The sequence below is a fragment of the Erinaceus europaeus genome, chromosome 2 (assembly GCF_950295315.1).
Source record: "Erinaceus europaeus chromosome 2, mEriEur2.1, whole genome shotgun sequence".
NCBI lineage: Eukaryota > Metazoa > Chordata > Mammalia > Eulipotyphla > Erinaceidae > Erinaceus > Erinaceus europaeus.
Window position 1 is genome coordinate 47,063,643 of NC_080163.1, and position 20,515 is coordinate 47,084,157.

General features: G+C 47.3%; 1 long non-coding RNA gene across 2 annotated transcripts in view; it reads left to right on the forward strand.

The window, feature by feature from the left end:
- LOC132535021 (uncharacterized) overlaps positions 1 to 20,515 on the forward strand; it is a 392,194-nt gene that overhangs the window by 142,776 nt on the left and 228,903 nt on the right. The window contains exon 1 of one of the 2 annotated variants that reach the window (XR_009546809.1): positions 17,028 to 17,134. The exons of the other annotated variant lie outside the window; for it this stretch is intronic. This is a non-coding gene — a long non-coding RNA (uncharacterized LOC132535021). Of the gene's footprint in view, positions 1 to 17,027; positions 17,135 to 20,515 lie in introns of those variants that run through there. 2 annotated transcript variants of the gene reach the window in all.

The window sequence follows — 20,515 nt, forward strand, 5'->3', positions numbered from 1 at the left end:
GAGCTCCCCCTCCAGCCCCACCCTGCCTCCTGTCTACTGGGGTGGGGGACCCTCCATTTCATCCAGCCCCTTCCTCCCTCCCTCAGCCTAATTCCCAACTCCTGCAGTCTCCTTATCTCCCTCCACCCCCAACCACGATTCTCTTCCCACCTCATCCCTGCCCAGACTCCTCCTGATTCCCTTTGCAATCTTTCACTGGAAACTCTCTACTGTGCCCCACCATCAGCCTCGGGACTCCTCCTAAGGGGTCCAATGGTCCCAGTAGGGGAGGGAACACTGCCCCCAGAGGCCACTGTGGGAGGTGCACACTGGGAGTGGGGGCTAAACCCCACCTTCCCTGGGGGAAGCTTAGCCTAGAAACCTGCGGTGGGTAGAGTCCCTTGGATTGGCTAAAGACCGGTGGAGGTGGTGAGGGGATTGACTGGGCAGCAAGCCAACGCCTCATTCCCAGCCCCCAGCCTCCCGGTCTCCTCGGGCGGGCCACCATGCTGGGACCTCGGCCCACAGCCCGGCTCCTCACGCGGCTCCTGTTTTATTAACCTGCCTGTCGCTGCTCTCACCACTGAATAGGGCCTGGGGGTGGAGGGAACGGGGGGGGGGGGGCATTGGGCTTTGCTGGGGATCACCATGGAAACAGCAGCCTCGGCCAATCAGTGGGCAAGGCAGCGCCATGCGAGAGCGCAGAGGCTGCGGGTCTCCCTGGCAGCCCGCAGACTCCAGCCTGACAGACTCTCTAGGCCCTTGGGGACAAGAGAAGGGGGTGCAGGGGGCAGGGGCCAGGGAGTGGGGGACAGAGGGTGCTGAGGACCGGGTTTCAAGAAGGAGAGAAATGCAAAGGAGCCAAAGACTCCTGGGTTGAGGACGTGGTGTTAGGACACCAGGACCCTCTAGGAGACTTTCTCCCCAGCCCAGTTCTCAGTTGAGACAGGTTTCTCAGTGTTACACAAGTGACATTTGGGACTAGGTGATTCTGTGTATGTGTGTGTGTGTGTGGGGGGGGTGTCCCTGAGCATCCTAGGGCAGTTAGCAGCACCCTGGCCTCTACCTGCCAGAAGCTGGCAGCCTGTCCCTACTGCCCAGTCATGACCATGAAAATATCTTCAGACATTGCCAAATGGCCCTGTCACACTCCCTGGCTGAGAACCAGTGAGCTAAACCCTTACTGGGGCAATGGCCCCATTTCTGCTGCTTGTTCTCTCTGAGCAGGTTTCCTGTAAGAACAGACAGAAAGAGGAGGAAGAGAAAATTGTGGGAATGAGAAGGAGTGGAGGGCACCCAAGGCAGGGTTCCTGATAGGTAGGAAAGACTCTGGAAATAAAGATGCAGGTGAGAGATGCCAGGAGGGAGACTTTGGGTTGTCAATATATTCCTCAAGGAATAAATGAAATAAAGTCAGAGTTTTGGCCGCATTTCCTCATGGAAGTTTCTCCTCTGCCCTTGCTGGCCTTCCCTGATGACCCACATGCTAGCCTTGCTTCTAGTTTACATCATGCACCACACCCAAGAAGCCCTCCATGATTTTCTCATAGCACTGGCTTTTTTTTTCTCCAAGACTCCTTGCCACCTTGCATCAGCATCAAGCTAATACCCACATGGTACTCACTGTAAAAGTATAGCTGTCTTGTGGAGGGTTCCCCCCACACTAAGAGCTGTATCAAAGACTTCATACATATTTTTTCTTTAAACTATCCCTCCTCCCACCACCCATCTCCATGGACTAGGTACTATCATCATTTTACAAGAGAGGAAACTGAGGTTTGGGTTTGGTCATTTCCCTATGTATCTTCAATTGGAAGAGTGAACTCAAATCCAGGGCAGAAAATCTTGAGATAAAATTAGCAAATGCAGAATGCTGGGTATCTCCTTAAGGTCAAGTGTTTCCCTGAGTGAGGTGGGTCAATCTCCTCCCTATTGGCCACACAGCCAGTTCACCAAGGTTCACAGAATTGGGCTGTCCCTTCAATCCTATGGATGCGGCACCATGCCCCCCCTAGTGGCCAGAGGGTCAAGGCAGTGGGTGGTGGTGGTGGGTGGTGGGAGTTCTATTCTCAGGCTTAAAGACCCTGCCAGAAAGTTGGACCCAGAAGTCTCAGATGACCATGCTCTTGCAGAATCTGACCCACGCCTAGAGAACATAGCATAGCCTCTGGTCTCTCTCAACCCTCAAGGATGTGTCCCTTTTCCTCCCACCACTTGTGAAGTGAAGTGAAGTGAAGTGAAGTGAAGTGAAGTGAAGTGAAGTGAAGTGAAGTGAAGTGAAGTGCAGTGTTGGCAAATGACTTACATTACATCCTACACCACACCCCATGGGTTCCACTACCTCCTTGCCTTCCACTCTACAAGAAAGAGTAGGGGGGTTTGAGGGAGTGTCTGCCAAGAAACAGCAGTGAGATGCCACCTCCCTCACAGGTTAAGGTTTTGATCTGGAATCCAGGAGCTGGAGTCCCCGGGGGGCTCACATCAGAACCACTTCTCCATCCCAGACATGCGTTCACCACCCTCCCCCAGGAACCTGCAACACTGCACCTCGATTTGAAGGCAAGGCTTCTGACAGGCTGCTGTTCCCATGGCAACCCCATCCCAGGCTGCCCTACCGGGTGCTTCCCTCCACCCCTCTTCCCTCCACCCTGTATCCACATCGCCTTCATTCATAGAATAAGAACTGCTAAACATGGGCAGACTGGACACTGTTTCATTCCCTCTCCACCCCTCTGCTCATTCAGTCTGCATCCTTGCACCAGAGAAAGCAGTGGCTGCAAGAGTGGGGAGTAGGGGGGTGGGGATGGGGGCCAAGGTTTGGTACCCCACTACTTGTGAGGTCCCCAAGGCCTGGGCCTCTGCTCCTCCTGCTCTTTGCTCCATTTCCATTCATGGGTCTGTGTCTCTCCCTGCTCCAACTCTGATGCTTTGGGGTTCAAAGGAGCTCCCCAGTGAACCCAAGGCCCCTTAGCATGGCAGCATCAGATTTTCTCTCCAGGACCAGCCAGACTGGAGTTCATCCCCTGAGCCCACCCCAGGAGGTGCTGAGGCTGCTCCCACCCCATCCCTGGCGCTGCTGCTTTTATAAAGGACTCTGCCTTACAACAGTCCTTGGAGGGGAGGGGCCTTTGGTTTACAGTAGGATTCAGGAAGGGACCCCAGCCCTAATTAAACAATGAGCTCTGCTGGCTGGGAGGAGGGATCTTGTCCTCTCCACAATAGCAGGTGTTGGTGGGGTGTCAGAGAGGGCAGGCTCTTCCCTGCAGGAGACCCTGAGCGTGGTCAGCAACTCCTGCTTCCTATCAACTTGCTCTACCAGCCGGGGGTTGAATTATAATGTCCTCATTTATTCACTGTGTAATACTTGCCTTCTTCGGAGTCTTGATATCCTTATCTGAAAAACAGAGAAAGTAATTATATATGTGGCTGCCATCTGTGAGCCCGGAGGCACTGTACAGTGCTTTAGGTACATTATCTTATCTAATTCTCATAACAGCCCAGTGAAGTAAATATTATTATTGTTGTTGTTACATTACTCCTATGGAAGGAAAACTGAGGCTCCGAGAGATTAAGGCTGTGTGGGAGCCAGCATTTACCCAGGCAGCATGAGATGATGTGTTGGATGAGTGGGGATATTCTGATGAGTGAATTTCAGAGTTTCATCTCTTATTTCCCTTGCTTTGAGGGGGTGCAGCCTCCTGCCATAAGATACATAGCTCTGGACAGGACTCTGGGGGTGTGGGAGGCACCCCAGCTTGGTGGTTTTGGAGAGGTGGCTGGCTTGCTTTGGTCCAAAGAACGTCTGTTTGAACTAGCAGGGTTGTGAGATCATCCCTAGGGCCGATTCTAAGGCACTAGAGCAACACTGTGACTCCTCAAGGTGTCAGTGATTTGTCCCAAGGTCAAAGTGATAAAAAGCCCGGCTCTGCATGTCTTGGCACCTTAGGACCAGAGTCAAGGTCAGAAGCTCCTTCAGAGCACTCAGACACTCCCAGGAAGGGCAGAAGGAAGCAGTTCTGTTTATTTGGAGGGTTGCCTTACAACTCAGTCACCCAACTCACCTCCCTTGTGGTCCACTTCCCTCAGCTCCTACAATTCTCATCCTTCCTAGAAAGGATTTTCATTTCTGAGAAGACCCTGCCCCCCACAACACCACCCCCACCTTTAAACCTTCAAAAAATGGAAAACTGGTGGGGTCTAACCATCCCCCACTCTCCACCTGGAGTGAACGTGCTGAACAAACAGCATTGTTCCCTCACACAATGGACACAAAGAACTTGGGAATTCACTGAATGGTCCTGGATTTCTGCTTCCTTCCCCTCCAAGCCCTAGAGAGATGTATTGTCTGTAAACTCCACTTAAAATATGCACCACTGCTCCAGCTGGGGAGCCACTTAAGACTTAGGAAGAGTCTCCCACCCCCACCCCTTCCTCTCCTTCTCCAGCCCTTTCTGAAGAGAGGAGATGGGGAGATCAGCCCCCTGGAGTCCCTGTGCCCCAGCTCCTGCCATACCTCTCAGAGCCTATACCCCTATTTAACACTATAAATTAAGACCCCAGCAGTGGGGTTCAGGGCCCTGATCTGCTGGTAGACCCCTGATTGCAGTAAATTGGCTCTGAAATAAAATCATCTGAGTCCCCTTTGTTTTCCTCTTACTTGCAGACCTACAATGACAAGGAACTCACTACCTTCAAAGCATCTGTTCCACTCTTGAAAATTGTCATTGTTTTAAGACCTGCCTAAGAAACAGCCCCACCTACCTCCATAAGACAGCCCTTCATCTTCTGGTTCCCACACTAATGCACTCTTCCTCAGACTCCTGAAATTCAAAGGATGCTCCTTGTAACCTGAACAGTTTTCTTCTTCTTTTTAAATTTAATTTCTTTTTATTACTGGATAGAGACAGAAATAAATTGAGAAGGGAAGGGGGAAGATAGAAAGGGAGAGAGATAGAAAGACACCTGCAACTCTACCTCATCATTCATAAAACTTTCTCCCTGTAGATGCAGACCAGGGACTTGAACCAGGGCCCTTGTACACTGTGTTGTGTGTGCTTAACCAGGTGCACCACAGCCTGGCCCCTGCCTGAACCATCTTCCCTTCTCCCCCTGGCCCTCATTATTCTGTGATTTTGAGTCTATCCCATTCCCCTTATGTTGTGTAGGGTCACTGGGGGCTCAGAGGGAGGGCCCAGAACTAACTCTGGCCTCCTTAAGTATTTATTCAACAAGTATTATGAAGTGCCTTCTGGGCCCCAGGCACTGTGCTAAAAGCTGGAGATACCAGCACAACTCCAGCTCTCCCAAAGTTTGTAATTCTGGTGGGGAAGTCAAATACTAGTATCAGATAAGCTCAAGAATTAAAGCATAATTACCAAGTGAGATAAGGGATCTGACTAAAGGAACTTTATAATGTGAAAGCATCTAACAAAGGAACTTGATTTAGCATGGGAGAGGGGTGGACCACCCTTTGCTTCCTGAGAACTAAAAGAGATAGGATATAAATAGGGAAGAAAGCCAGGGAACAGCATTCATGGTGGTAGATACAGACTGTGCAAAGACCCAATGGCAAGAGAAACCAGTAGGATTGGGGAACTGTAGGGGACAGGGAACAAAGGTAGAGTTGTAGACTTTAGTGAGGATTTGGACATGCTCTAAGAGCAATAGAAAGAATCCATTGTGGTGGACAGGAAGGTGGGTGGCTCAGTGGCTGGAGCACAGAACTTGTACACACAGGACTCAAGTTTGAGCCCAGCATCACATATACCAGAGCAGTGCTCTCATCTCTGTTATAAAACAACTAAATACATCCTTAAGTGTGTGTGTGTGTGTGTAATAAGAGCTAACTGAAATATATCTCAAAAAGATACAGACTCCAAGAGTTGCTGGTCCTAAGTCTGTATGTTCTTTTTTCTTTGTCTGAGATGCTTTGTTCCCAGGTTTTTATTTTCTTCCTTTCACTTCTTTCTTTCTTTCTTTAGTTCTTTCTTTCTTTCTTTCTTTCTTTCTTTCTTTCTTTCTTTCTTTCTTTAATTATTTATTTATGAGAAGGCGAGGGAGATAACCAGCATCACTCTGGTACATGCAGTGTAGGGACTGACCTCAGGACCTTATGTTTTTGAATCTAATACTTTACCCCAGGACCACAGCTCTCGGGTTTTTCTTCTTTCTTCTTTTTTTTTTTTTTTTTTTCTTTTCTTTTCTTTTCTTTTCTTTTCTTTACCAGAGCACTGCTCAGCTCTGGCTTATGGTGGTACAGGGGATTGAACCTGGGACTTAGAGCCACAGGCATGCATGTGAGTCTCTTTGCATAACCATTATGCTATCTACCCCTATGCTTTGCTTTGCTTTGCTTTGCTTTTCTCTTCTCTTCTTTTTGCCTCTCCTTTTCTTTTTCTCTTTTTGTTTGTTTTAGATAGACAGAAATCAGAGAGTGAAAGAGATCACAACACTGAAATTTCCTTCAGTGTGTTGAGGGCTGGGCTTGAACATGGGTCACACGCATAACAAAGCAGCACACTATCTAAGTGAGCTATTTCGATGGAGCTGTTACTAGTTTTGGTGTTTTTTAAAAAATAATTATTTTATTTATGAGAGAGAGAGAGAGACTAGAGAACTGATCATCTCTGGTTCATGATGGTGCTGAGGATTGAACCTTGAAACTCTGTGCCTCCAGCATGAGAATCTTTTGCATAACCATTATGTTATCTCCCCAAGCCTCTCAGGTTTTCTTATGATTAAATAGGTCCAGTCATTCATCATTCAGGATTTCCCTTTCATTCAGAAGCTTTCTCCATATATTTACACCACAGTACTCTACCTTTTAAAAATATTTATTTGTTTATTTATTTATTTATTCAATTATTCATTTATGTATTGCCTCCAGGGTTACTGCTGGGACTCAGTGCCAGCATTACGAATCTGTTGCTCCTGGCAGCAGTTTTTTTTTCTAAATAGGACAGAGAGAAATTGAGAGGTGAGGGAAAGATAGAGAGGGGCCAGGGGGAGAGAAAGATAGACACCGGCAGACCTGCTTCATCACTTGTGCAAGTGAGGAGCCTGGGACTTGAACCAGGATTCTTGCACCAGTCCTCGTGCTATGTGCTATGTGCACTTGAACGGGTGTGCCACAGCCAGGGTCCCTCCCTCTACCTTTTTAGACTGTAATTTTTGTAACACTTTCACACTCTGAAATCAAGTTCATGTAATTGCAGGCTTCCCCTTGCTCTCTCTCCTCAGAAAATTAGCCTGGTGGCCAGAGAGACAGCCCAACAGGTAGTATACAGGACTCACATGCCTGAGGCTCCCTGCTCAAGTGCTGACATCCAGTGTACCAGAGTGTCTTATTTCTCTCTTTCTCTTCCTCAGCCCTCTTTCTTTTTCTCTCTCATTTGAAACTCTAATGTAAGATTAAAATTTTTAAAAAGCTTTTAGGACTAGTGAGATAGGAGATAGCATAATCCCTATGCAAAAAAGATTTTCATGCTTGAGACACCAAAGTTCCCAAGTTCAATCCCCAGCACCACCATAAACCAAAGCTGAGCTGAGCAGTGCTCTGGGGGGGGGGGGGGGAATAAAATAAATAAATAAATAAATAAAAATGAGGGAGCTGGGTGGTAACGCAGCGGGTTAAGTGCACATGGCACAAAGTGAACGGACTGGCATCAGGATCCCAATTCCAGCCCCTGGCTCCCCACTTGCAGAAGGTTCGCTTCACAGGTAGTGAAGCAGGTCTGCAGGTGTCTATCTTTCTTTCCCCTTCTCTGTCCTCCCCTCCTCTCTCCATTTCTCTCTGTCCTAACCAACAACAACAACATCAGTAACAACAATAATAACTATAACAGCAAGGACAACTAAAGGGAATGAATACATAAATAAATAAATGTTTTTTAAAAAATTTTTTTAAAGAATGAAAATAACAATGAAGGCTGCCAGGAGCAGTGGAATTGTGTAGGCAGCAATAACCCTGGTGGCAAACAGCAACAATAACAAAATGAAAAAGCACTGAGTGGGCTAGGATTTTGTCTGTTTCAGTGACTGCTATGCTATAGCGTCTATGTTAGTGCTAGCTGGCAGATAGAAGGTCCTCAGTAGTACACAATTAATAAACAAGAAGAACTGATTACTGAATGTGCTCCAAGATTAGGGGAAAAAAAAACGTGTTTGCCCACAAGCGCATACATATAATGCACAGATGTTTATGGGCAGGGGTATGTATGCCCAGGCATAGGGAGCTCTCCCTCACCTGCATGCACCCCTTCTCCCAGGGCCTCTCAAGCAATCCAGAGTCGCAGCCTGTAAAGTTCATTGCTTCACTTCAGCTAATCAATACCCAGCCCCTCTGGCTGCACTAGGATCTAGACAAGCAGACAGGTCTCAGGTCAGCCGTTGGTTAATCAAAGATAGATGGAATTTTAAGTGTCTGACTGGGAGAGACAATGGAATGAGATTCACTTTGTTTGGAAGCAGCAGAGTTCTTCACAGGCTCCATCTGTTCTCCCTTGCCACCTCCTCACCTGGTACCCCATACCCCATTCTCTTGAATGTTGGGGGGCCAGGTATTGGATGGGGGATAGAGCAGAGAAATTAGATATAATTTGCTGGTATTTATAGGTCTTGAGAGTTTGACTAGTCAGGGAACCTTTAAAACAAGCATTAACTGACTTACTGAGTAACTAACTAGTAAGCATAAAGTCTGACTTGGAAGTACCACACTCATACATTATTGTAGCTGATTCAAGGCAAATTGTAGGCAGGTATTTAAAGGGAAACCTTAGAAGTAGCTTTGTTTTCCTAGGGCACATATGAGCTTGTGTGTGTGTGTGTGTGTCAGATCATGGGAGAAGGTCATGGATAATTCCCTCTTGGGGAACTCTGGGGTAGTTTATTGGGGATTAAGTAATGACTGTAATAATTGAACACTTACTATATGTTAGGTACTTTTTAATCTGAAAAAAAATTTTTTTTACTTAATCCTGACCTGTGTGTATGGTTGTTATTATTAACCCATTTACAGATGGAGAAACTAAGGCTTAGGGGGGAGTTGAGCAACTTGACCACATTTTCAACAGTTATTAAGTGCAGAATGGATTTGCAAGTTTAGGAAAGGGTCCAGAGCCCCTGCCCTTAACTATAACAGTGGTCATCACTATGCTTTGAGGCAAAGCACTTGGACAGGCATATAGTAGATGTTTGTTCTAAGACAAGGATGCAGCTTGAGCAAAAGCTGGTAGGAGACGCTGCCTTGTTGTTGTTGTTGTTGTTGTTATTTTAATCTCTGAAGACTGAGATTTTAGAAGATTAAGATAATAATAATAAGTCAACAATTTCTGGCTTTTTTTCCTCTCTGGTCTTATTTGTATATTAATATCAGGTTGAATTCTTGTCCTAGGTGTGTCTTTCTCTAGCTCCCAAACAGAACTTTATACAAAAGTGGACTAGAGGTGGGACTGGGGAAGGTAGGAGGGACCATACTTCTGCTGAATTGGTCTTCTTCCTACTCAGGCTAGAGTTGGGGGCCACTTGGGGACACTCTCTGGGCCAAACTGGTCTTCTGCCCATCTGCATCCCTGCCTCCTGACTCATTTCATTCCAACCAATAGATTTTTAGCATGCAAATTTAATGAATAGGAGAGGAAATGATTGGCTCATTTTCCCTGATGTAATAATGCCACTATTCAAGTAACTCCTATGTACCCCATCCCCACCCCCACCCCCAATTCAGGGCATTTGATCCAGTTGCTGGCAAGAATCCCCAAACCGGCTATTTCCCTTTTCTTTTCCCCATTCTGAGTTAGCAAATCAGTGTGTGTGTGTGGGGGGGGGGGGTGCCCAACTCATCTACCAAGAGATGGGTTCTGTGGAGGAGGACCAGGAAGCCAGCACCCTTAAGCCTGGACCACCACCCCCCCCCACACACCCGGAGACCCCAAATGCCACTGCTGGCTGTGAGTAGCATCAAATCCAGGATAACAGCCCATTTGCTTAGAGATTCTGTGAGAATCCATGTCCAAAGACTTCCTGAAACCAAACCCCGGCATATCGGCTGTTCCTTTCAGCCCCTAATTTAGTAATTCTATTGAGAAAAAAGAGATTGTGGGGTTTTTTATTTGGTGTGATTTATTCTTTATCATATAAATAATAATAATTTACACAAAGCTCTTCCCCAAACAGAAGAGAATCTGTACATAAAAATAAACAAAAATTAAACTGAGCTGGGCCTGGTGCCCAGAAAACCAGCCAATTCCAAACACGACCAAAGGGAAAAATCCATCCAGGTCCTGGGAGTGCTAAGGCCTTGGCTGGATTCAGGGTGGAGGCTCTGGTCTGGGAAACCATTGCTCCCTCTTCCCTCAATCCTGTGCGGGATGATGGCACCCTTGGCAGTATAACACTCCTGAAAAGCCAACTAGCAGGCTCTTTGGACTAGGAGATGGGTGGGATTTGGACCCAAAGGAATAATCAATTTTTTTAACTCCTGGGCAGTGTTGCTTGCTGCTGGCTTCCAGGGAATACAAGAGCTGCTGTGGCTGGGAGATGAGGTATTGGCCAACACCCAAAGTGGGTGGGAGCTGCCTATAAGTCTGTCATTCCCCTGTAGCTCATTAGAGGTGCGGCTTGGGCAGAATATCCTCTGATCTTCTGTTTTCTTGGAGCTCTGACCCCCTCCCTTGAGGCTTGTTATTTCTATGGATATTGAAAGATGACAAGCAATCTCCTTGGTCATTGATTAATTTCCCTCCACAGACACTCAGGCTGTTTTCAACTTCTCTCCCTCCACCTTTCTTTCTAAAAAGGTCTCAAGGCCAACAAAATAGCTCACTTGATGGCGCACTTGCTTTGTTAGGGATGTGACCCAGGTTCAGGGAAGCTTCAGTGCTATTTCCCCACCTGCTCTCTCTCTTCCTCTCTCTCTATCTGGGGTGGGGTGGGGGCTTAAGGGGGGGTGGGAGAGAGGGGAGTGCTGACCTGGAGTGGTGAAGCACTAGCTGGGGGATGGGGGGAGTCTTGAAGAGAGTGCCATTCCACATTCTGGCCTTGAGCCTTAAGTGAGTATACAGGCATGACTTAGACTGTATGTGTGAATAACTCATAAGGCAGGATTTAGGTCTGCTTTTGGTCTCTAGGTTCACAGTCATTTGCAATTGGTGGTGTTACAGATGTTGATAGTGAGCATGATACTATTGAAGATTAGGATGGCAAAGCTGATGGAAAAGTAGGGAAGTATAACATCAGTGCCAAGACTGCCCTTGTTTCTGGGGTGCTTATCTGGCTGAGGCTAAAATGAGAAAATGATGGCTCATGAAGGTGGCAGCTATAGCAACAATGACAATGGAAACAAGAAGATGATAGGGGAAATAAGGAACAGGAGAAGGAGGTGAAGGTGACTGTGGGAGCTTCAGGTGAAAAGGAGCAACATAGCAGAGTGATCAGGAGCCTAGATTCTGGACTGGCCATTCTGGTTTTGGATTCCAGCTCTGTCACTTAATGGCTTGGGTTAGTTATTAAATCTCGGGCAGGGGTAGATAGCATAATGGTTATGCAAAGAGACTTTCATGCCTGAGTTTCCTAAATCCCAGATTGAATCCCCTGTACCACCATAAGCCAGAGCTGAGTAGTGCTCTGGTTAAAAAAAAAAAAAAAAAGTTATTAAATCTCTCTCAGTTTCCACTTCCTCATATATATAATGGATATGGCAAAAGCCCAGGAGGTGATACAGTGGATAAAATGTTAGACTATCAAACATGAGGTCCTGAATACAATCCCTATCATCACATGAGCCAAAGTAATAACTCTGCTTCTCTTTCTTAAGCTGCTTTCTCTCTCTCTCCCTTTCTTATTAAAGATTTGTTTTATTTACACATATAAGAGAGAGAGAGAGAGAGACGGACAGATAGACACTAGAGTACCACTGGGTACATGCAGTGCCAGAGATCAAACAAGAAGCCTCAGGAATGCAAATTCAATGCTCTCCCAGTTGAGCCATTTCCCTAGATTTATTTATTTATTTATTTATTTATTTATTTATTATTTTTCTTAAACCAGAGCACTGCTCAGCTCTAGCTTATGGTAGTGTGGGAGATTGAAGTTGGGACCTCAGAGCCTCAGACATTACAGTCTGTGTAACCACTGTGGTATCTCCCTCATCCATACTGGTCATTCTTGTATGTATGTATGTATGTATATATGTTTTACTTACTTACTTACTTACTTACTTACTTACTTACTTACTTACTATCTGTTTGGCCAGAGCACTGATCAACTCTGACATAAGGTGGTGCTGGAGACTGAACTTGGGACCTCTGTCTCAAGGCATGAGAGTTTGCTATGTAAACCTCTATGCTATCTCCCTGGCCAATGGTGTGGGTCTAAGGTGTAGCTGGGGTGACTGCTATATCCAGAGTCAGGGGCACACAGCAGGCAGCATTGGAAGGTTTTGGAGACACTTGTCAGGCACTATCCTTTTCTCAGTGATACTCCCCCATCTAGGCCTCTTGCCTGTGAGTAGAAGGAGAACTGGAGTAAATAATAGTCAGACCTCAAAAGTCCCCTTGAGCAATAAGCTCTACCAGTGACCAATACATGCCTCTGTGGGAACATGCAGGCCCAGGCAAGACTCTACAGGTCTTAAAGTCCAGGTGTGAAGTCAACAGGCCTGCAAGCACCAGGGGTCAAACACAGGGAACTGCTGAGCAGACTGGCCCAGTCCCCTTGGGGTGGCGGAAAGGTAAGAGGTAAACTCCTGCAGGGAGGAGACCTCAGATCCCCTCACTCCACAGCAGCTGCCAAGTGCCACCATGCAAGAGAGCTGAACCAGCCTTTCCCAGGCCTCATTTTGCTGGAATTCTCCACCAGTCTCTTTGTTCCTCTGAGGGGAGAACAGAAATGAAAAGCACAGGTCATTTAGGCACAGCGCCCAGTTCAGCTTTAGGACTCCTCATTGCAGTCTGGGAAGGTGCAAAGTAGGTGGAAGTCCAGACTGGCACGTACAAGGCTCTGATTTCAGTCCCCAGTCAGAGTGATGTTTAGGTTCTCTCTTGTTAATCTTTATTTTTTCTTTTAAAATTTTTTTGTATTATCTTTATCTATTGGATAGAAACAGCTAGAAATCGGGGGTTGGGCAGTAGCACAGTGAGTTAAGTGCACATGGTGCAAAGCGCAAGGACTGGCCTAAGGATCCTGGTTTGAGCCCCCAGCTCCCTATCTGCAAGGGAGTCACTTCACAGGTGGTGAAGCAGGTCTGCAGGTGTCTGTCTTTTTCTTCCCCTCTCTGTCTTCCCCTCCTCTCCATTTCTCTCTGTCCTATCCAACAATGACAGCAATAACAACAACAACAACAATGATAAACAACAAAGGCAACAAATGGGGGAAAAAATAGCCTCCAGGAGCAGTGGATTTGTAGTGCAGACACTGAGACCCAGCAATAACCCTGGAGACAAAAAAGAAAGAAAGAAAGAAAGAAAGAAAGAAAGAAAGGAAGAAAGAGAGAAAGAAAGAAAGAAAGAGAGAAAGAAAGAAAGATCCAGAAATCAAGAGCAAGAGAGTGATAGAGAGGGAGAGACAGACACCTGCAACACTGTTTCACTTTTCTTTCTTTCTTTCTCTCTCTCTTTCTTTCTTTCTTTCTTTTTTTGCCTCCAGGGTTATTTCTGGGGCTCGGTGCCTGCACCATGAATCCACGGCTCCTGGAGGCTATTTTCCCCCTTGTGTTGCCTTTGTTGTTTTATCGTTGTTGTGGTTATTATTTTTGTTGTTATTGATGTCATTGTTGTTCGATAGAACAGAGAGAAATGGAGAGAGAAGGGGAAAACAGAGAAGGGGAGAGAAAGACAGACACCTGCAGACCTGCTTCACCACCTGTGAAGTGACTCCCCTGCAGGTGGGGAGCCGGGGGCTCGAACCGGGATCTTTTTGCCGGTCCTTGTGCTTTGTGCCATGTGCATTTAACCTGCTGTGCTACTGTCCGACCCCCACTTCACCACTTTCAAAGCTTCCCCCCTGCAGGTGGGAACCAGGGGCTTGAACCCAGGTCCTTGCATATGGTAAAGTGTGCACTCAGCAAGGTACAAGGACCTGGGTTCAAGGCCCCAGTCCCTACCTGCAGGGTGAAGCTTCACAAGTAGTGAAACAGTGCTGCAGGTCTCTCTCTTACTCTCTCTCTATCTCCCCTTTCCCTCTCAAATTCTTTGTCTCTATCCAGTATAGATAGATAAATAAATATGAAAAAATAAAACAACTCTTTGGAATCTTCTTTGTTTAATTATTTATTTATTTATTCATGAGAAAGATAGGAGAGAGAAAGAACTAGCTATCACTCTGGTACATGTGCTGCTAAGGATCAAACTCAGGACCTCATGCTTAAGAGTCTAGTGCTTTAGCCAATATGCTACTTCCTGGACCACTGGAATCTTCTTGTCTAGGTCTTCAGGAAGATCAAGCCCTCCAGTTTCTATGGAATTCAAGGGTTGCAGTCTCCCCTTTAAGCTGCATTGGGGAAGAACTGCTAAGACATGGCCCCTTGTTCCTGCCCCAGAGGCAGCCTCCTCCTTGGGCTCATTGGTCCCTGAAAATCAGGAGTGGGGAATAAGATTGGCCTTTAGAATCCAGGAGCCTTCAACAGGCTCTCCTCACCTCTCCTCAGAGCAGTCACACAGGAAGCAGCTGACCTCCTTCACGAGAAAGACTGTGCCTCTGCCCATGAGCTGCCACACCCACCAGTGTGGACATGAACTCCCCCACTCTGATGTTCCTGGGCCACGCGAGGACAGCACAATGGGTGAGGGTCTTGGCCCACCAGTCTGCCACGAACATGTCCATCTGATGCCATGCAAGGACCTCTCCTCAAAAAGCCCTCAAATACCTGCTAAGTCAGCAAGCCCAGCTACACCCCTCCATGAGCTCACTGTAAGAACCCCTCTAATACTTCTCCCTGTTTCCTCTGTCCTCATCAAAGTGACACTCCAACCAGTTCCCTAGCTTCCTGGCCCCTCTCCTACATTCAAAATGTTCCTGGTATGCAGCACCCTCAAGCCCCCTCCCTCATTTTTTAAACTTCTTCTTAAATAGAGATAAAGAGGTAGAGGGACAGAGAGAGAGAGAGAGAGAGACTCACAGAAACCATAGCACTGTAGCTTCCTTCAGTGGAGTGGGGGTGGACCTGAACCTGGGTCTTGCACACTATTCAAGTAAGCTACTTCACCAGCCCAAATAGTTTATGATTCTATAAAGGAAAGAAGCATGTTATTTAATTTAATTAATTTATTTTATCAAGGATGAGAGATAAGAGATAAAGACAGAAAGAGAGACATCTGGGGGCCAGGTGGTGACACACCTGGTTGAGCGCACACATTATAATGCGCAAGGATCTAGGTTCAAGCCCCCTGGTACCCACCTGCAGGGGGAAAGCTTTGCAAGTGATGAAGCAATGCTGCAGGTGTCTCTCTGCCTCTCTATGTTCCCCTTCTCTGTCAATTTCTGGCTGTCTCTGTCTAATAAACATTAAAAAATAGAGACACCTGCAGTACTGTTCCATCATTCATAAAGTTTCCCCCACTGCAGGTGCAGTGGGGAACTTGACTCCAGGTCCTTGAGCATGGTAACATGTGCACTCAACCAGATGCATATGGCTCAGCCCCTGGCTCCCTTCCTCACGTGGCCCTCAGTGCTGCAGGGTTAGACCAGCCTGGCCTGAAACTCCCCCTGTTGAGCTTCCCTTGGGGGCCACAGTTTCCAAGGTATCTCTGCATCTTTTCTGCACTTCTATAAATCAAGTGAAGACCTTGTTTCTTCCTTGCTGCTCCAGGCCCCCCTTCTCTGCAACCCCCTGTAGCTTCTCCCTGCTCCCCAGCTGCACCCTGCAGAATGGGGTGAAGAGGCAGAAAGCAGCTTATTCCTAAGGCTGAAAAACAGAACTGCAGGAAATTAGCAGGCTGAGAAATGTCTGCTGGTTTTGTGTCCTCTGTCTTTCTGAGGCTCCCTCCTCCTGCCTGCTCCTCTGAACCCCACCACTCCAGGGGTGTCTGTGTCTGCCTTGGCCCCTACAGGAAGATGCATCTTAGTGTGTGTGTGTGTGTGTGTGTGTGTGTGTGTGTGTGTGTGTATGTGTGTGTGTGTGTGTGTGTTGTGTGTGTGTGTGTTGTGTGTGTGTGTGTGTTGTGTGTTGTATGTGTGTGTGTGTGTGTGTGTGTGTGTACACGGTGGACCTGCCCCTCCTTCCAAGGCAGCTTAGCCAGAATTGCCGGCGGCAGAGACAATCGCACGGGTGGGGATGCTGAGCTCAGAGCCCGGGGAGCCCGCGGGCAGGCAGAGAAGCACCACACAAGAAATTGATTCCATTAAAAAGTAATCTTAAATTTAATAAAAGTTATGATTTGATTATAGCCACAGAACCTACAGGCAAGAGGGAAAGGGTGGGGGTGGATTCTAGTGATGGATAAACAGAAAGAGGGGGGAAAAACAGGAGGAAGGGGAGGGGGAGGAGAGAGGTGCTTAGGTTTGGATGGATGAGAGGTTGGAAAAACCTGGGGGTGGGGGATGAAACCATTTTCTCTCCTTTACATGGAAGAGAAAAGCCAGTGGCTGCTTTCCAAAGAGGAAACAGAGTGAGGAGTGAGTGGAGAGATCCAAAGGGCTCATACGAGATGATGCAGTTGAAGAGGTGGGCCTGGAGTGGGAGTGGGGCTGAGCCTTGAGGAGGCAGGTGAGGAGCTCAGAGCTGCATGACAGGCAGTCCTGGGTTCAGATTCCAGGACAGCCTCTTCCCAGCAATATGGCTTAACCTTTCGGACCCTTAGTCTCCTCCTCTGATAAAGAGGCTACAGAAAGAATACCTCTCTCCCCAAGTGGTGGCCAGGATGAATGAAACTATGCCAGGCAAGTGTCTACCACCTTCTAGGTGCCCACCCAGTAAGGACTATTTCTCTATCTCTTCCTTCCTGAGCCCCATTGCCCCAGCAGAGCCACTCCGCCTTCCATTTATCTACAAACAATGGAGAGTACACCTTTCTTTCATCCTTATTTGCAAAGATAGGGACTGAGTGGCCCTTTTAAGGTGGGGGGCAGCATGCAATGGCTTTCTTTTTATAAAAAGGAAACACTGACAAAACCATAGGATAAGAGGGGTACAACTCCACACATTTCCCACCACCAGAACTCCGTATCCCATCCCCTCCCCTGATAGCTTTCTTATTCTTTATCCCTCTGGGAGTATGGACCGAGGGTCATTATGGGGTGCAGAAGGTGAAAGGTCTGGCTTCTGTGATTGCTTCTCTGTACTCGCAGCCTGTCTCTTTCCCTAGTGGGGCGGGGCTCTGGGGAAGCAGGGCTCCAGGACACATTGGCAATAGCTTTTTTTTTTTTTTTAACCAGAGCACTGTTCAGCTTTGGCTTATGGTGTAGGGATTAAAGCTGGGACTATGGAGCCTCAGCCATGAAAGTCTCTTTGCATAACTATTATGCTATTTACCCCTACCCTTTATTATTTTTTTTATTGCCACCAAGGTTATATCTGGGGCTTGGTGCAGGCACTACAAATCTATCACTCCGGGCAGCCTTTTTTTTTTGTATTTTATTTGATAGGATAGAGAAAAACTGAGAGAGGAGGAGGAGAAATAGAGAGGTAAACATTTGCAGACCTGCTTCACCACTCATGAAGCTTCTTTTCTGCAGGTGGGGAGTGGTGGTTCAAATCAAATTGTTGTAGTTATTATTGTTGTTATTAATGTCGTCATTGTTGGATAGGACAGAGAGAAATGGAGAGAGGAGAGGAAGACAGAGAGGGGGAGAGAAAGATAGACACTAGCAGACCTGCTTCAGCGCCTGTGAAGCGACTCCCCTGAAGATGGGGGAGGTGGGGAGCTGGGGGCTCGAACTGGATCCACATGCACTTAACCTGCTGTGCTACTGCCCGACTCCCCCCAGTTTTTTTAAAGAAGGAAGAAAAAAAGAGTATTCAAGCAGTGGTGAACATTATAGAGTACATATGTTATCGTCTGCAAGGATTTGGATTGAAGCCCCTCTTCCCCACCTGCAGTGGGAGAAGCTTCATGATGGTGAAGCAGAGCTGCAGGCATCTCTCTTTTCTCTCTCTTTATCACCCCTTTCCTATTGATTTCTGTCTCTACTGAATAAATAAAGAAAAGAAAAAATAAAGAAACGAGAAAGAGAGTCAGACACCAAAGAAACAAGCTGCTTGATCCACCCCACCTGCCTTTCCTCTTTCCCACTTAACCTAAAGTCAAGCTTAGATGCAGAGCTGAAACTCTCCTGACCCCAGGAGTGTACCTTGAATGAGACTGGGCCTCACCCCAGGCCACTACAATCAAGCCCTGTCTTGTACAGTACTGTCTATTGTGGCAGGCACCACAGTTCCTCACACCATGCCTGGGTCTTGTCTCCAGGCCTGGCAGAAGGAGCCAGGGACATGCAGGACAGCCCTGAAACCAGTGAGTGGGTCCTGGGCAGAGAGCCAGCACATAACTGTGAGGTGCTAAGTGAGATGAGAGCCAGAGACCTCAGCTACCCCAGTCCAGGGATTGTGAACCAGGAAATTTAGTCACAGCAACAGGAGTCTCCAGGGTGACTCAAGAAATCATTCTGGAGATAATGTAGCCACTTCTACTAAGTCATCTCACCCCCTCCCAGGCCGCTTTTTTAACAAAGTACCTCACCTGAATCCACTCTTGCCTCTCAGTGCATTAAAGACACCTGCTGGTTGGAGACATTGAGGAAGATAGAACTTGTGGTATTAGCATCTCCATTTTACTGATGAAGAAATTGGGGTCAGAAAGGGTAAGCTGTTTCCCCCAGACCACACAGCTTGGAGTAGATGAATCTGGGATGGAAAACCAAATGTTTCAGACTCCAATTACAGAGCTCATTCCTATCAGGCCCCTGTGGCCTCACCACCAAGTCATCACTCATCTTGACTGCATCCACTGGAACCCTTGTCACTAATGCTGTCACCATGCTGCTCTGTTCCATTGCTTTTGCCAAACTCACTGCCCTAGTCCTGTCTGCAGCAGCCTCTGGGCTCATCCTTCCAAAGGGGCGGCCCTCTCTCTCAATATATTTCATTGATTATATATGAGAAATGATTTCTTCCTTCCTTCCTTCCTCCCTCCCTCCCTCCCTCCCTTCTTTCCTTCCTCTTTTTCATTTTATAGGACAGAGGAAAAATTAAGAGGGAAAGGAAGGTAGGAAGAGAGTCAGAGGGACACCTGTAGCACTGCTCATGAAGTTTACCCCCTGCAACTAGGGAGTGGGGACTTGAACCTAGGTCCTTGCATATGGTGATGTGTGTGATTTACTAGGTGTGCTGTTACTTGACTCCTCCTTCTTTCTCCTTCTTCCATTCTTCTTCTTCTCTTCCTCCCCCTCCTCTCCTCCTCCTCTCCTCCTCTTCTTCTCCTCCTTCTCCTCTACTTCTCCTCCACCTCCTTCTCCTCCTTCTCCTCTTCTTCTCCTTTTCCTTCTTCTTCTCCTTCTTCTTTTTCTCCTTCTTCCTCTCCCTCTCCCTCCCCCCTCCCTTCATGATAGAGAAATAGAACCAGAGCATCACAATGGTAGATAGAAAGCCAGGGATTGAACTCAGGACCTTGTGCTTCCAAGTTCAGCACCCTAATCAGAGAACTATCTCCTTGGTCCCAAGAGACAGCTGTACATAACTAAGAGAGGAGAAAAAGAAGTCAGGTCCAAGAAGGATGACAGAGGACCTAGTGGGGGTTGTATTGTTATATGGGAATCTGAAGGATGTTATGCATGTATATAAACTATTGTGCTTACTGTTGAATGTAAAACATTAATTCCCCAATAAAAAAATAAAAAAAAAGAAGTCAAAGCACGTTCTGATATGTGTAGTGCTGGGAGCTGAACTAGGAACCTTGGGTATAAGAGCCTAATGTTTTACCACTTGAGCCATTTCTCCAGTCATGGGGCTGCCTCAAATGTTTGTGTCCCAGGTATTTTCCACAAGGGTAAACTATCACCATGAAGGTCAGGGGAAGGAGCAAGACAGGCAGTGACCTGGAGCTAGGACCCCACTAGGACTAGGTACACAGTGTAGTCACTGCTTCCCCAAAGGAAGGCTATTCCTGCATGCTCATGGGATACACACAGCCCCATCACCTGCTGCTTGCGTCATGTGGCTGTGTTGCTTTCCAAGAGAGACCTCCTCTGCCAGCTTTCTTCAGTCTTCCAGCTTCCCAGTCTCCCAGTTTCCCCCCAGACTCTGAAGAGAGCAGCCCAGCCTTTCCCAGTGATAAGCCCAGCCACCCCACTGTTCCTGGAGAATGTTCCCTCCTCCTCCCCTGCAGAGGCCAAGAACATGGCCCCTGGATGACTGCTGTGAAGACCTCATTCCAGAAAGGTCTACCAGTGGCTGGCCTCTGGGTTGTTTTCTCACAAGCAGAGCCTCACACTTGATTTGAGATGGTCTCTAACTCCTTGAATTGCCTGAGTGACCTTTAGCAGGAGCCACTGTGGAATCCTGACTTCTGCATGACATTCACTAATAAGTCTTACCTTCTCCTGCCGCTCC